At 43.5% G+C, this 13,820-nt stretch overlaps 2 pseudogenes; one reads left to right on the forward strand and one right to left on the reverse strand.

The window, feature by feature from the left end:
- Positions 1 to 365: 365 nt before the first annotated feature.
- Positions 366 to 8,195, forward strand: LOC117834547 (agmatine hydroxycinnamoyltransferase 1-like; annotated as a pseudogene).
- LOC140223598 (uncharacterized) lies at positions 5,112 to 6,049 on the reverse strand (annotated as a pseudogene).
- Positions 8,196 to 13,820: the final 5,625 nt, after the last annotated feature.

The raw sequence follows: 13,820 nt of genomic DNA on the forward strand, positions 1-13,820 counted from the left end.
ATTTCCTGACGACAAAGAGGCAATTTTTTGTGGACGTTTTTCGTGGTTACCTTTCAATGTTACCGCGATAGAGCTGGTAATATATGACTTTTAATGAATAGAGACGATAGTAATAAGTTCAGGTTCCATCTCAACAACCAAACTGTCATAGCACCATGTGTTTCAATTTGCAAATCCTTCCTTTGGCAGTCCACATTGCAGCTGAATAAAGATGCCGTACCCGAAAAATGAAGTTACGTCCACGACCAGGTCGGTGCCACCCATTTCGAAACAGCCAGCTAACCTAACAATGACAATGTACATTCAGCATCCTATATATAGTTTGCATTAGGTTCTCCATCATCACTGCACATTTCTCAACCAGAATGAAGATCACCGTGCACACTTCCAAGTCCATCAAGCTGGCGTACGGCTCCGGCAGTGCCAATCATGCTCCTGCAGCCACCACCTCCGATGTCGTCCCGCTCACCGTCTTCGACGAGGTGAACCATGACATGTACATCCCCGGCATACTCGCCTTCCACCCACCGGCACCATCGGTCGCCGTGCTCGAGGCCGGGCTAGCCAAGGTACTAGCCAAGAACCGCGAGTGGGCTGGCCGGCTAGTCATGGACACTGGTAGCAAGCGTGTGATCCTCCTGAACGATGCTGGTGCGCGGCTCGCGGAGGTGTCGGCCGACGCTCGACGTCGTCTTGCCGCTGCGGGTCGGGCCCGAGGCACTGCAGCTGCACCCGAGCTGTGACGGTGCTGAGGATCTGTTGCTAGTCCAGGTGACGCGGTTCCCATGCGGCCCCCCTTCACCGTGGGATACAACATTCACCACTACGTCTCCGACAGCTACGCCACCGACAGCTACGCCACCTGCACCTGCCTGATGGCATGGGGCATGGCTGTTCGTGGCGTGGCCTTGGACCCTGCCATGGTGCACGACCGATCGTCCTTGTTCGTTCCTCGGGACCCGCCGCTAGTCGAGTTCGAGCATCGTGGTATTGAGTTCAAGGCACGTGTGGAAAAGAAGGCATTCGACAACAACGACGGTGCCGATGATGATGTGGTGGTAAAAACGGTGCACTTCAGCCAGGAGTTCATTTCCCAGCTGAAGTCACGGGCATCGGCAGGGGAGCGCCGGCCATACAGCACGGTGCAGCGTGTGGTGGCGCACCTGTGGCGGTGCTGTTAGAGTCGTGCCTAGGATCTCTAGATGCACATCTAGTCGGGATCATAAACGACATGAGGGTCATGGTGTTCCTGGTGGGTGCCGAGTGAGAGTGAGAGAGATAGGGGTACCTTCACCCCTAGGGGTGGGAGCAGCAGAGCTGCTGGCCATCGCTGGTTCGTTTGGGGAAGTCTGCGCAAGGCAGCGACGCGCAGTGCCGAGTCCGGTCGCCGGTGAGGTGGCGGTGGTGCTTCCCGCCGCTACTGCGCAAACCTAGATCGGTAGGTGTGTCGGTGGGGCGGCTGGCTGCGGCGAACCTCGTGAGTCGAGCCGGGTCCCCCACCCTGTTTATATAGCGCAGCGCGACAGGGGCCCACCACCCAATTCTAGGGTGAGCGCCCCCGATCAGGGCGCGGATGAGGGTCCCAATGGGCCTTTGGGCCCATTGGGGAGGAGATCAATCTAACATTCTCCCCCTTGATCTCATCATTACTTTTAACTTTACACTTTTCGCTTTTATTCGTTTCATCGTAGATTAATATGTAGAGCATGCCTCATCGTCACAGCTTAATCGCCGATAGAATCAACAGCTACAACACACCTCTCTATTTTGAAACAATTCCATTTCTTTTGGGCCTTTTCCAATCCAGGAATCATAGGCTTTCCCTTAAACCCATGCCGGCTAAGTGTTCTCTGAACACATTGTGTGGTAAGCCTTTCGTGAGCAGATCCGCAAGCATATCTTTTGTTCTTATATGCTCGAGACTTATAGTGCGATCCTGGATTCTGTCTTTCACAACATAAAACTTTATCTCAATGGTTTTGGAAGCATTGCTTGATTTGTTGTTGTGAGCATAGAATACTGCTGGTTCATTGTCGCATTACATCTTTAGTGGTCTGTGAATACAGTCAACCACTCTCAATCCGGGTATAAATTTCTTTAGCCACATTGCCTGCCCCGTGGCCTCCTGACATGCTATGAATTCTGCATGCATCGTTGATGACGCAGTTACTTTTTGTTTTGAGCTTCTCCATGAGATAGCTCCTCCTGCGAGAGTGAATACGTATCCAGACGTGAATTTTCTATCATCTTTGTCTCCCGCAAAGTCTGCATCTGAATACCCTTTTATCTCTAGGGAATTAGATCTCTTATATGTAAGCATGAGTTCTTTTGTGCCTTGCGCGTAGCGCAATGCTTTCTTTACCATCTTCCAGTGTTCTATACCTGGATTACTTTGATATCTACCAAGAACCCCGGTGACAAAAGCTAAGTCAGGGCGAGTGCACACTTGAGCATACTGTAAGCTTCCGATAGCTGAAGCATATGGAACCGCTTTCATTTGATCGATCTCGTACTGGTTCCTGGGACATTGAAAATTCCCAAAACTGTCACCCTTGACTATGGGAGCAGGTGTGGCCTTACTCGCATGCATATTATACTTCTTTAGAACCTTTTCTAAATATGCCCTTTGCGATAATCCAAGGACCCCATTCAGTCTATCTCGGTAAATTTCTATGCCCAAAACATATGATGCTTCACCAAGATCCTTCATATCAAAGTTTGAGGACAAAAACTTCTTTGTCTCTTGCAGTAGATTGATATCACTTCTTGCAAGTAAGATATCATCCACATACAGAATTAGAAAAATGTATTTCCCATTTTTGAACTTTGCATAGACACAATTGTCCTCTATATTCTCTTGAAACCCAAATTTCTTGATTATATCATTAAACTTTAGATACCACTGTCTAGAGGCTTGCTTTAATCCGTAAATGGATTTCTTTAGACGACATCCCATATTCTCTTCGTCTTCCATGATAAAACCCTTTGGTTGTTTCATGTAGACATTTTCGTCTAAATCTCCATTTAGAAATGTCGTCTTTACATCCATCTGATGTAACTCTAAGTCAAAATGTGCAACCAGTGCCATTATGATTCTGAAGGAGTCTTTACATGAGACAGGAGAAAATGTTTCATTGTAATCTATTCCTTCTCTTTGTGTAAAGCCTTTTGCCACAAGTCTCGCCTTATACCTTTCTATATTCCCTTTGGAGTCACATTTAGTCTTGTAGACCCATTTACAGCCTACTGTTTTGGCTCCTTTAGGAATCTCTTCAAGTTCCCAAACATTGTTGGAACTCATCGATTTCATCTCATCTTCCATGGCCTCTAGCCACTTCGATGAGTAAACACTTTTCATGGCTTCCTCATATGAAGTGGGATCACCTTCTATATGAACTTCTTCTGTATTATAAACTTTATAGTAATCAGGGATAGCTGATTTTCTGACCCTTTGAGACCTTCTAGGCCCCTCACTTTCGGGCACATTCTGTGCCTCTGCTTGTGGCACATTATTCAGAGGTGGCTGCTGCAACTCTTCCTCGTGTGTAATGATGGGTTCAGTTGGCTCCTGAAGGACAGGTTCCAGAACTTCACTCATCGTTTTCACGGGTGGAATCACAGTAGGTGCCTGCACCACAATATCAGGGACTATAGCGGGTGCTTGCACCACGACCTCAGGAACTATTGGTGCGGGAATAATAGGTAGTGAGAAGAATGGTTCCTGAATCATCGGATTAGGTGCACACACCCGCTTCTCCTCAAGATCAATCTCTCGAGCTACCATGCTCCCCCTCACCATCTCATCCTCTAAGAAAATCGCTTGTCTCGTTTCTACAAACTTTGTATATCTGTCTGGACAGTAGAAACGAAAACCTTTTGATTTTTCCGGATAGCCAATGAAGTGGCAACTTACTGTTTTGGGATCTAGCTTCCCGATGTTTGGGTTAAATACTTTGGCCTCAGCTGGGCTCCCCCACACACGTAGGTGGTTTAGTGAGGGTACTCTTCTTGTCCATAGTTCATACGGTGTTTTGGGCACCGACTTACTTGGCACTCTATTTAGAATGTGAATGGCGGTCTTCAACGCCTCCATGCACAGTCCCAATGATAAGGTGGAATAACTCATCATGCTGCGCACCATATCCATCAGTGTACGGTTACGCCTTTCAGCTACTCCATTTTGCTGAGGCTCGCCCGGCATCGAATACTGGGCTACTATGCCATTTTCCTGCAAAAACCTTGCAAAAGGTCCAGAAACTTGGCCAAATGGGGTATGTCGACCATAGTACTCCCCCCCACGGTCGGATCTTACTATTTTGATTCTTTTGTTATGCTGATTTTCAACTTCAGCTTTAAATATCTTAAATTTATCCAGCGCTTCTGATCTTTCTTTAATTGGATAAATGTAACCATAACGGGAGTAATCATCTGTGAATGTTATGAACAAGTCATAGCCATCCACGCTTTTCACAGGAAATGGTCCACAAATATCAGTGTGGATTATCTCTAAAACTCCTGTGCTACGTTTAGCGCCTTTTTTAATTTGCTTTACAAACTTTCCTTTAATGCAATCAACGCATTGTTCTAAGTCTGAGAACTCTAATTGAGGAAGAATTTCATTCTTAACTAGTCTTTCTATTCTCCCCCTTGAAATATGGCCTAAACGACAGTGCCATAATTTCGACGATATTTCATGAGTTCTCTTTCTTTTCTTCGTTTCTTTCTCTGACGAGGATACATTCATGTTCACATCACACACAGAATTTACTTTTTCACGCAGTGATAATAAATACAACTCATTGTGAAGTATGGCAACACCAACACATGCATTATCGAACCAAATGGCACAGTTTCCATTTCCAAAATGACATTCATATCCATCATGGTCCATACGTGAAATGCTAATCAAGTTTCTGTGTAATGAAGGAACATAAAGCACATCTCTAAGTACAAGCATGAAACCATCAACTAGCTCTAGAGAGACATCGCCAACAGCTTCAACCTCTGCTTGGACTCCATTTGCGACTTCAACGCATCTTTCGCTTCTTTGTGTAGTCCTCGTCGAACGGAATCCCTGTAAAGAATTTGCAACATGAACAGTTGCACCTGAGTCAATCCACCAAGTAGATTTCGAATACTGTGTATACAAGGATTCATTTACAAAAGAAATAGTATTCTCACCTCTTTTTGCCATTATTGACTTTAACCAGTCGGGACAGTCTTTCTTGTAGTGCCCCTTTTTCTTGCAGTGTAGACATTGATCTTTGTCTACTGTGAGATGCTTTTGGTGATTCTGCTGCATAGGAGCCTTTCCTCGTGCCTTGAAAGAGGAGTTAGCAATCTTTTTCCTGTTGTCCTTCACATAGTGCAATGAACCACCATATGAGGATCTAAGTCTGTCCTCTTCCTGCACGCACATGGCTATCATTTTTTCCATGTCCCACTGTTCTGGCTACATGTTATAATTGACAACAAAAGTGTCAAACTCTTTTGGCAGAGAAGCGAAAACCAAATGAATAATGTGCCCAGACTTGAGCTCAAGATCCATTGGCTTCAACTGTGTTGCCAAGTTATACATCCTCATGATATGATCTCTTATGCCAGTCCCTCCTCCATTGTACCTCTCTGTGGCCAGCTGCTTGAACAGCTGGGTAGTGTATATCTTTGAGGAACCAGTGAACTGATTCCTTATCTTCTTGAGGTACTCTGTGACGGAGTCACACTCTGTGATCGAGCCCAAAATAGCAGGCTCAATCGTATTCTTTACCAAAGCCATACATTTCTTGTTGGCAGTGGTCCACTGTTTGTTGTCAAGGGTGTATGCCAACTCCAGTGGAGCATAGTCCCTTTCCTTTTGCTGCCATGCAGCATCATCATCACCTTCAGCCCTCACTGGCTTCTGTGGAGCTTGTGGCCGCGGTGTAGTCAGCACCCAGTCAACTTTTCCACAAACGAAGGAGAACTCAATCTTCTTCCTCCATTCTGTATAGTTGTTGCCTTTCAGAATGGGTATCTCTTTGAGACAAGCCATTAAGCTGAATGATCCTGAAATTTGCAATCCAAAACAAGATCATAACAACAATTGCATGATTTATTTCCAACATTGGTCAAAAAATAAAACATACAACTATTTATGCAATTTAAAAATATATCACCGTTGGGCATAAATAGAAATAAAAGCATCAAAAAAAACTTTTTAAATCATGATACAGTTATTAACAACGTTGGTCGGAAAATAACAGCACCATAATCTAATTAACTTTATCATGCTCTCACAAATTTAATTGCTCGTTGGTTCAAATTAAATTTAAATAGAGCAATAAATATGACTTTCGCAGCGGAAACTGTGAAATAAATCTATTTTCAGAAGCAAAACCTCTGTACAAACTTTATTAATCTCTAATACAAATTATCCCGTTGGTTCAAATTAGATTAGAGACTAAAACTATGCAAAAAACATCAATTAAAAGCTTCTGGAAATAGAAAGAACTAATTATTAGGCGTTACTGTGCAAAACTTCTTTTTCGGCCCAGCAGCGAAAACGGCCCATAGCCCGTTCCCGCGCTCGGCCCGCTTGCGCGACGCCATCGGCCCGCTAAGGTGGCCCACTAAGGCGCTGGCCCTCCCACGCGGCTGCGTTCACAGGCCGCAGCGTGGGCCTAGGCCGCGAATGCGGCCTGCTGCCGCCTCCCGCCTGGGCCGTTTCTGGCCCGATCGATCTCGACCGCCCGTCCAAATCCGACGGTCCAGCGGCATTTTCGGCGAATCAAAACTGCCGGATGGCCGGCTCCGCGGAAACCCTAGCGCATTCTTCTCCTCTTTCCCCTGTGAGCTCCCGCCGTGGCGGCGGCGGCGGGGCTGTCTCTCCCGCGCCCGGCGATGGCCGGCGGCGGCGGTGGAGAGATGGCCCCGCCAGCGCACGGCGCGGCAGCCCCCTCCCCTTTCTCTTTCTTGCCTCCCCCCATTCTCCCTCCGAGCCTCCCGAAAAATCGAGATCTAGAGGGCCATGGTGACCACGGAGGAGGGCCGGCGCCACCGCGGGTCCCCTCGCCGGCGCGCGCGTCCACTGCGAGGTTGGGCGCGCCGCCGTCGAGCGGTCCTTTGGTGGTGCTGTTGCGCCCCCCGAGCCCCGAGCGGATGCGCCGGCGGTTCGGGTGGACCGTTTCCCCGGCGAGCCCGAGGCTCGGCCGGCCTTTGCCGCTCGCCGTCGGTGGACGTGCGGCGGTGAAGTCGGCGACAGGTAAGTCGCCGCTTTCATTCTTTAGATCTAGGGTTAGGGTTAGGGTTTTACTTTTTCTGTTTCTTTTCGATCTACTTCTTTTTCCCGATCTAGAAGAGCTTCTAGTGAGGTGTCTGATACCATTGTTAGAGTCGTGCCTAGGATCTCTAGATGCACATCTAGTCGGGATCATAAACGACATGAGGGTCATGGTGTTCCTGGTGGGTGCCAAGTGAGAGTGAGAGAGATAGGGGTACCTTCACCCCTAGGGGTGGGAGCAGCAGAGCTGCTGGCCATCGCTGGTTCGCTTGGGGAAGTCTGCGCAAGGCAGCAACGCACAGTGCCGAGTCCGGTCGCCGGTGAGGTGGCGGTGGTGCTTCCCGCCGCTACTGCGCAAACCTAGATCGGTAGGTGTGTCGGTGGGGCGGCTGGCTGCGGCGAACCTCGTGAGTCGAGCCGGGTCCCCCACCCTGTTTATATAGCGCAGCGCGACAGGGGCCCACCGCCCAATGCTAGGGTGAGCGCCCCCGATCAGGGCGCGGATCAGGGTCCCAATGGGCCTTTGAGCCCATTGGGGAGGAGATCAATCTAACAGGTGCGTCACATTTGCGCGTGACCTAGACATGCATGAGGTCACCAGGCTACACATCGCTGTGAACGGGAGGCGCCGCATGGTGAATCCAACGGTGCCGAAGGGGTATACACCGGCAACGTCGTGCTCTGGGCTCGGCCGAGCACCACCGTGCGGGAGCTGATGGGCATAGGCATCCCGTTCTACGACCTGGACTTGGGCTCCGGCAAGCCGTTCCTCTACGTGCCCAGCATTCCCCAGCCGGTGGAGGGCGCCATCTACCTCATGCCATCGTTCTCCGGCGACGGTGGCGTGGTTGCGTGCGTGTCTCTGTTCCGCCACGCCGTGGACAGGTTCACGAGCTGCTGCTGCTCCCTCCCGACGGTGGCGAACACACCGCTTTAATTTTGGCAAACGCACAAGCAATAAGTGGGGATTGGTTTGTTGTACGAGTCCATCATCCTGTGATGGTGATATGGATATGTAACTTTGTGGTACATCTACGATTTATTTACACTATATTTGTGATTCATGAATATTTGTTGCCTATAAATTAAGTTTTGCTATATTCCTCTACCGATTCAAAGACTTGCACCAAGTTATTTTTCAGGCTTTTCAATTCGGGAGAGATACCTAGTTTAATGTTTAGATGAAAAATATAACAGTACAGGATACATTTATTTATTGCTGGGGAGCCTGCAATATAATGCAGAAGAACCCCACGCATACGCTAATGCTCAGTGCTGGTTTCCGTTGATGCCGCCGCCATCGCCATCGCCATCGCGTTCCGTCGCTGAATGCGGGACTGCAGGGATAACGGGACTGCAGGGATAAGCGTCAAAATTACTGTAACTAACCGACATACTCAACGGAATTTACCATGCATAATGTGAACTTACGTTCACGCCCCCAACCGGCCCAACATCAGTCACCGATGAGCTACCACTACTGTCCATAGCTGAACTCTTGAGATCAAGCAATCCTTTCCGTCTCTAAATAATGTTTATCATTTCTTGCTTCTATGTTTATCCTTTCTTGCTTCTTCTAACTCAAGTTCGCTCGTTCATTTCCTGTTCCCATTTATAAAAAGTTTGTCATATCAGATGTTTAATACTAATTAGGAGTATTAAATATAGACTAATTATAAAACTAATTGCACAGATGGATAATTCGCGAGACGAATCTATTAAACCTAATTAATCTATGATTTGACAATGTGGTGCTACAGTAACCATTTGCTAATGATGGATTAATTAGACTTAATAGATTCATCTCCCGAATCAGCCTAGAACTTCTGCAATTAGTTTTATAATTAATTTATGTTTAATTCTTTTAATTAGCATCGAATATTCGATATGATAAGAGCTAAACTTTAGTTAAGAATCCGAACACTCCGTAGTCTACTGCTACTGCTAGTATGAATCAAAGTCTGAGGATGGAGCCAACAAACGACATGACGTTGCATTGGCGCATCAAAAACTCGACCAGCCGACCAACTTCACTACCGTGAAATGTGAAAAGCAGTGCGACAAGCACAGACGGCCAAAACGCACATGGTCCATCCATCACGTTTCACTTGAGACAGGACCAGGACCGCGACGACGTTTCGGCCTTGTTTAGTTGCCAAAGTTTGGAGGTGCCAAATTATGTAGCACACTAAAGCGTTTCGTTTGTATTTGTGAATTATTATCCAAACATTGACTAATTAGGCTTAAAAGATTCGTCTCGCAAAGTACAACAAAACTGTGCAATTAATTTTTAATTTCGTCTACATTTAGTACTCCATGCATGTACCGCAAGTTTGATGTGATGGGGAATCTTTTTTTTGCATAGTGTCAAAGTTAGGAGTTGGGGGTGAACTAAATAAGGGCTTCATTACGTGCATATCCCATGACTGATAGAGACATGCATGACATGACAGTTCATATCTTTTTGTAAGGCCGTGTCCAATGGTAAGAGAAGCAACAGGGATAGCAGACCTAACACAGTGAGAGAGATGCGTGGGAGAACGTGCGAGATCATCTCTTTCTCAGGGGTGTTTGAATACAAACTTTTAAATTTTAGTACTTATCACATCGGATATTTGATACTAATTAGGAGTATTAAATATAGTCTAATTATAAAACTAACTAGTCCATCAACCCGTGCATCCGCATGAGCTAGCACTTTATTTTTATTTTATTAGAAGTTGTTGTTTAATTTTGTTAGTAGCATTATTATAATGAGCATTTGGTCAGCATAATTGGGGAGAGAGATCAATATAACTTTAAGATTGTATTGCATAATATGCTCGAAAAATGATAAGTACAATTAACTTTGTTTGTTTTTGAAAGATCCACCACAATAGGAAGCAAATGTCGGTGTTTGTTGTCTTTTTGTTGTTGTAGTTTGTGTCCCAATGTAGCCATTATCAAGATAATTTGAGTATATGGGTGCGCTGGAGGCCTGCCTTTTGGAAGTGAACTATGGTGATCATCGAATCTGCTGATTCATTAATTATCATGTCTGCTTCCTTGTCAAAAAGTACACAAGTTCCACTTGTTGTTGGATCACTTAATTATTTGAAGCTTAATTTTGAATCTGCAAACATTATTCTCCTATTAGAAATAGAAGTATTATAATAAGATTGTAAACTACTAAATAATTTACCATGCTTTAGGTTCGGCTCTCTTGTCACATTTATTGCAATAGTAGTGATCAAACTTCTTTTCAAGTTGATTCTTACAATCGCCTCTACTACATGAGATGTAGTACCAACCATATGTTGCATTAATTTCATTTATTGTTGCTTCAACAGTAAATACCTTATCCTGAAAGTAGGAACAATACCATCATTATGTGTGTAAGTCTTTAAATAGTATAGTGTATAATGAACATACTAATCCATACCTGATTTGATGTATCAAATAATATCAAATTTAATTCTTCTAAAGTTCTTCTATTGTACTGTATTTGGTCTTCCAATGTCCCTTTTAGATGGCCCTCAATATGAATCTCTTTGACAATATTATCAATTGAACTAACATTTTTTTTACCATACAAAAGAATGTATCATGTTAGAGTGCATGCTACATAGATTAAAATAGAAAAACAATATCTAATTTTTCTCACCTTTTATGTGCATCCTTAATTTCAGGAATAGGTAGATCTACATAAACTTTTGTTGCATTGGTTGATGATAGAGAATACCCTCAGAAAATATCAATTATTTATTTTCCTAGGATGTTAGTTTGTTGAATGACTAATATTGAATAACTCATATTAAATGAAGACTTACTGTCAAATTTCCTCATAGTTGTAGATGTTATTGCGATGACATGGGATTTTATCTTATCATCAACTTCCTCAACTCTGTCTCCCCAAAATCTAACTTTAACTTCATGGTCACTACAAATTTAAAAGTGCATAATAAATATTTTAGATATCTAACTGCGAAATTAATTATTTGTAGGGGCACTATAGAAGATATTTTTTTAGTTCAACAGAAGTTTTATAACATGCATGTAAACATTCAAAGTTTTGTAGTTGTTTTCTATGAAAGAAAAGAGAATTACTCGATCAGGAGCACAATATTATAGATTTTGGTAAATCCGAAGTTTGTCCTTGTTTCTTCTATCGGTCCAATATGTCCTGTGACACCGATAACATCTATGAAACATAAATATGAATTATTATTATTAGATGGCCGTCAAATGAGTGGATGTGTAAAAATTGAAAAGCCAGTAATGTTTTACCTGATAGGTACAAGTCCACATTTATTCTTGCTGAAAGCATATCTGTGTTCATGAAGTTGAAACTATACTTTGGAATTTCTTCAGTATCTTTGACCTTTTTTAGTGTAGTTGTGGGCAAGAAGTTGACAATCCTATCATTTACCTTTTTTAGTGTAGTTGTGGGCAAGAAGTTGACAATCCTATCATTTTCCACTGGTCGATACTTCTGTGCTGCTGGTGTGATTCTGACATTTGCAATTATTTACACATTTCCTTCTTCAATCAATGGTTTGAACTTTTCCGTATAGGCCTTATTGATAACACCGTGCATCATGGTTTCCTAATTTTGCATCATCTTTAATAATTTGAAAACCAAAAATTATACCAAAAATGCAATCAAAGTGAACATCTATCATACCTCTTGATCAATAAGGATCATGTCAAGACTTAATTGTTCACCACTACTGAGTAAGGTTGCATTCCACAATCTTGTTACCCTTGCCTTGATGTTCCACAATTCTTTTCCCGGTCTAATTTCACTTAAAGTTTTGTTCACCATTGCAACTTGTTCAACTACATAAGCAAAAGGTGGTGATGGATGTAATTGAGCTATTTTTCTATACAAAAGACATGATCTACAAACACGGAATTTTTCTATACAGAAGTTATGGTACACAAACAACAATCAAGTAAAATATATTTCGATAGGAATAACAGTTTGAGAACAATGGTCAGAAGCAAGTCATCTATACCATGCACACAGCAGGCTAGACAATAAACAAATGATTTAGTAGTAGTAACATATGCCATGAAAAACTAATCTAATTGTAGAAGGGGAATCAAACAAATTCCAAAAACAATGTCTCGCCGTGCGTTGATCTCTAGTGTAACCAATGGGTCTAAAGGTTCCGTGCAGCCATTCGATCCCTGGCCGTAGCACTTGAACATTCAATAGGAACAATGGTTCTAGAATGCTGAAAGGCAAGTTGATCGTACCTTTCTATTGAATATAGCAGCAGGGCCTCGTTCTGTTGAGAGCTCAAAGGAAAGTAGCAGTACACAAAAGAGAGCTCTCTTTTTGCCTACGCACGTAACAACCCTTTAGGATAGATTTTTTTATGATTTAAATATGGGAGAGAGATTCAAGGCAAGAGATTAACTTCGTTATATCTGATAGGCAGGCATATAGAACGTACATATCTAGTTTGTTAGTTGTATTAGCTAAAGATTCTTTTTGGATAGATTCTTTTTATGATTTAAATATGGGAGAGAGATAACTAAGGGCAAGAGATTAATTACGTTGCTGCATGTGACAGGCACGTCAGGATAGTTAGAAGATTTTTTATTCGAAGCAAAGAGATTTATTATGTAGATCAATGAGCAAGCTTTTAGATGGATTCTATGGAACGTGGATGGGATTGGTTGTGTTCTCTTTATTATAGGTGTGTGAGAATGGAAGAGATTTAGATTTAGATAGATATTTTCTGTTTGTTGGGAGTGTCCACCTACCTAGGTGGTTTTATGTGGAGGCTTCTATAAGTTTTCTCTTTTTTTAAAGCGTCCACCTAGGATTCCTAGGTAGCTTCATGTGGAGGCTTTAAAAGGAGCCTCCAATTAGTAATAGTAAGATTGCACAGATGGAGTCTAATTCACGAGATGAATCTATTAAGCCTAATTAGTCCATGATTTGACAATGTGGTGCTACAGTAACCATTTGCTAATGATGGATTAATTAGGCTTAATAGATTCGTCACGCGAATTAGTATAGGGTTCTGCAGATAGTTTTATAATTAGCTCATGTTTAATCCTCCTAATTAGCGTCCGAACATCCGATGTGATCCTCTAAAGTTTACTACCTCGTGGTGTTTGCTCTTCACTTTTGCTACTGTTCATGAAGTAAAAAGACTAAACCGTTGGAGGAGGTCTAATAAAAAAATTTCGATTGTCATTTTCCTTCTGCCCTGGCAATGGTGATTGAGGCAGCTGCGTGGCTTACTTTGGGGCCTCAGGTGGCCTTAGCTTGGCGCTGCATGAACTGCCGCCGGCGTTGCCAAAGGAACGGATTTCTCCATTCACGTATTGGGGTCGAAGAATTAAGGATACCAAGAATATTATTGGTTTAACAGTTTCATAAAGTCAGGCGCGGTTAATTTATTAGATGTGAAATTATTAGGTGTTATTTTACACTATTTTACATGCATAATGGCAAAGGTACAGTAATCATATGATCATTACATCTAAAGTACCAAAACCAGGGATTGAGATAGGGGATTAAAAAAAGAACACTATCTAGAGTGCTGAGGCGACGGAACATGCA

This window comes from Setaria viridis, chromosome 8, assembly GCF_005286985.2.
Source record: "Setaria viridis chromosome 8, Setaria_viridis_v4.0, whole genome shotgun sequence".
Lineage (NCBI taxonomy): Eukaryota > Viridiplantae > Streptophyta > Magnoliopsida > Poales > Poaceae > Setaria > Setaria viridis.